We start from the raw sequence: 4,235 nt of genomic DNA, 5'->3' as shown, positions 1-4,235 counted from the left end.
TCACCACCAATACTACATACTTTTGTGTTCTGTAATTATTGTCTTTAAGTTTATTACTTAAACTTTAAGTAAGCTTTTCTATAGGATATTAGGACTCTATATAAACATAATTTAATACATACAGATGTATTTCATTAACTTTATCATTCTTAAATAAATGTTTTATAAACAACAACTTTATGAACATCTTTGGGAGTTAAACTTATTTTAAACTATTTTTTCTATACTATATTTTTCTTTGAAAATAACCCACCACCAATTCCATCAAGTGGTAGTCTCAAGTATTTTAATTCAGTGCTGAGTTATATAAATTTTTATTACCTGGCCTTGGAAATCTAGATTGTTTTTTATACAGGGTAAGTAATTCTACACTCCATCTATTAAAGTAAACAAATCCAATAGAACCCACTTAATTTATAAAGTGGTGATTACATACAATTATGAGCTTGATGTTTATTTTCATGCTTACATGCACATGCACATCATCCTATATATCTATATTGATCAATCTATGTATATCTACCTACCTGTCTATCTGTATCTATAATAACAGAGGCATCTTCACAGTCATATAGGTAGGCCACTCCATAAAGAGTTAACTGTTGGTAGGATTATATCTAGAATATTAAAGGAAAATCTTTAGTCTGTTAAAAACCTCACCGTCCCAAGCTGTTTTATGTTGTTCAGTGACATTTTGGAATTAGGCCACAGCTGGTAGCAGTGATGGACAGAAACAATGAAAAGAGAAAATGATTGGTAATGCTGCTAATGAACTGATTTGACACAGTGCTTAGCACAGAGTTCATTATAAACTTGTAGATGACAGACATTTAGACAATTCTATGTGACAATATTAAGAAACTAAAGCAGAGTCTGTAGCTGATACTGCAGAAGTCATCTACAGTATTGAAAAGGTCATTTATAATTTGCAAAACTACACTTTACTTGATGAACTGAGGATACATAGTTAAGCTTGAGTAAGCTAGAAGGTTAATGATATGGCTAAAACTCTTACCAGAAGGAAACATATTTGACAAATGGTTTGTAGCATGTTAAAGAAAATCTGACCATTAAAATAATCAAGAAATTCCTAGTTTAAATGAGTTGTTTAATATGTATTATAGATACATAAAGAGACAAATGAGAATTATTTTTTAAATGGTGAGGGAAGTTAATGAACTCTCTAAAGTATTGAAGTTACAAAATGTAAATAAGGTGAGCCTTCTAGACATCTAGTTTTAGGAAGGAATAAAGAAAAGAATGGCAAATGCTATCAAAAACCATGCCAAAACATTATTCTTGTTTAAAAATAAAAATCCCTGCAAATTTTAGTGATATTAGAAGACTTATGTAACTCTGTGCCACGATATATGGGGAAGAGCTGCCAAATACAGAAAACTCAGAGGACACTGAGAAATAAACATAGGAAGAAAGTCTGCAGCTATGAATTTCTAAGTGTTATTGCTAAATTTGTCAATCTTTTGTTTAGAAAGTCAAGCATGGGCTTTTACAGAGTACTTCCCCATATTCCTTGCATTCCATTAGGCATTAAAGGAAGGCAGGCTTGGGAGTTCCCTGGTGGCCTAGTGGTTAGGATTCTGGGCTTTCACTGCCATGGCCCGAGTTCAATCCCTGGTTGGGGAACTGAGGGACCTGAGATGCCACAAGCCATGCAGCATGGCCAAAACAAAAAATAGGAGGCTTACTTAAGTATTAAACAGGAAGTAGTCTGTGGCTGGTTAGGGAGAAGTAAATATTTAAATAACTCACACACAACTCTGTATCATAAGTAAAAAATACTAGCCCTTCCTCCACATAAGCCCCTCTAAACTGCTGGTCCACAGATACTTGGTTTATTCGAACATAAGTAATTACTAATGAGGAACCAGCAAAAGAACTACAAAATTATACCATGAAAAAATACAGGCATACCTTGGAGATACTGTGGGTTCACTTCCAGACCACCACAATAAAGCAAATATTGCAATAAAGCGAGTCACAGCAATTTTTTGGTTTCCCAGTGCATATAAAAGTAATGTTTACACTATACTGTAGTCTATTAAGTGTGCATGGTGTTATATCTTTAAAAAATGTACATACCTTAATTTAAAAAAGTACTTTATTGCTAAAAAATGCTAACCATCTTCTGAGCCTTCAGGTAGTCTTAATCTTTTTGCTGGAAGAGTGTCTTCCCTTGATGTTGATGGCTACTGACTGATCAAGGTGGTGGTTGCTGGAGGTTGGGATGGCTGGGTCAATTTCTTGAAATAAGACAACAGTGAAGTTTGCCTCACTGATTGTCTCTTCCTTTCACAAACGATTTCTCTGCAGCACATAATGCTGTTTAATAGCATTTTACCCACAGTAGAATGTCTTTCAAAATTGGAGTCAGTCCTCTCAAACACTGCCACTGCTTTATCAATTAAGTTTATGTAACATTCTAAATCCTTTGTCGTCATTTCAAGTCTTCACAACATCTTCACCAGGAGTAGTAGATACCATCTCAAGAAACCACTTTCTTTGCTCATCCATAAGAAGCAACTCCTCAGCCATTCAAGTTTTATCATGAGATTGCAGCAATTAATTAATATCTTCAGGCTCCACTTCTAATTCTAGTTCTCTTGTTATTTCCACGCCATCTGCAGTTACTTCCTCTGCTGCACTTTTGAACCCTTCAAAGTCATCCATGAGGGCTGGAATCAGCTCCCTCCAAACTCCTGTTAATGTTGATATTTTGACCTCTTCCTGTGAATCACAAATGTTCCAAATGGCATCTAGAATGGTGAATACTTTCCAGAAGGTTTTCAATTTACTTTGCCCAGATCCATGAGAGGAATCCCTATCTATGGCAGCTATAGCCTTATGAAATGTATTTCTTAAATAATAAGACTTGAAAATCAAAATGACTTCTTCATCCATAGGCTTCAGAATGGATGTTGTATTAGCAGGCATGTAAAGAACATTAATCTCTTCGTCCACCTCCATCAGAGATCTTGGGTGACCAGGTGCATTATCAATGAGCAGTAATATTTTGAAAGAACTCTTTTTTCTTAGCAGTAGGTCTCAACAGTGGGCTTAAAATATTTAGTAAACCATGTTGTAAACAGATATGCTGTCATCCAGGCTTTGTTTATGCTCCATTTATAAATCACAGGCAGAGTAGATTTAGAATAATTCTTAAGGGCCCTAGGATTCAGAATGGTAAATGAGCATTGGCTTCAACTTAAAGTCACCAGCTCCACTGGCCCCTAACAGTGGAGTCAGCCTGTCCTTTGAAGCTTTGAAGCCAGGCATTGACTTCTCCTCTCTGGCTATGAAAATCCTAGATGGCATCTTCTGCCAATAGAAGGCTGTTTCATCTCCATTGAAAGGCTGTTGTTTAGTGTAGCCACCTTCATTAATTATCTTAACTAGTTCTTCTGGATAACTTGCTGCGGCTTCTACATCAGCACTTGCTGCTTCATCATGTACTTTTATGTGATGGAGATGGCTTCTTTCCTTAAACTTCATGAACCAATCTCTGCTAACTTCAAACTTTTCTTCTGCAGCTTCCTCACCTCTTCCAGCCTTGATAGAATTGAAGTGAGTTAGGGCCTTGCTCTGGATTAGATTTGGGCCTAAGGGAATGTCGTGGCTGGTTTGATCTTCTATCCAGACCAGTAAAACTTTCTCCATATCAGCAATAAGGCTGTTTTGCTTTCTTATCACTGATATGTTCATTGGAGTAACACTTTTAATTTCCTTCATGGACTTTTCCTTTGCATTCAAAACTTGGCTAACTCTTTGGTGCAAGAGGCCTACCTTTTGGCCTGTATCAGCTTTCAATATGCTTTCCTCGCTAAGAATAATCATTTTTAGCTTTTGATTTAAAGTGAGATACATGCAACTCTTCCTTTCACTTGGAAACTTAGAGACCATTGTAGGAGTATTAATTGGCCTAATTTCAATATTGTTGCATTTCAGGGGACAGGGAGGCTGGAGGAGAGGAAAAGGGATGGGGGAACTGCTAGTAGATGGAACAGTCAGAACACACACATTTATTTATTAAGTTTGCTATCTATTTGTATGGGTGTGGCTTGTGGTACACACCCCCCCCACACACAATTACAATAGTAACGTCAGAGATCACTGATCACAGATCACCACAACAAATGTAATAATAATGGAAAAGTTTGAAATACTGTGAGAATTATGAAAATATGACCCAGAGACAGGAAGTGAGCCAATGCTGTTGG

The 4,235-nt window shown here is 36.4% G+C and overlaps 1 pseudogene; it reads right to left on the bottom strand.

The window, feature by feature from the left end:
* Window positions 1-2,135: 2,135 nt before the first annotated feature.
* Window positions 2,136-3,918, bottom strand: LOC138413953 (tigger transposable element-derived protein 1-like; annotated as a pseudogene).
* Between the last annotated feature and the right edge of the window lie 317 nt (window positions 3,919-4,235).

Source organism: Delphinus delphis, chromosome X, assembly GCF_949987515.2.
Source record: "Delphinus delphis chromosome X, mDelDel1.2, whole genome shotgun sequence".
In the NCBI taxonomy this organism is placed as follows: domain Eukaryota; kingdom Metazoa; phylum Chordata; class Mammalia; order Artiodactyla; family Delphinidae; genus Delphinus; species Delphinus delphis.
Note: the sequence above shows the minus strand (reverse complement) of the source record. Positions and strands in the feature narration are given on the sequence as shown.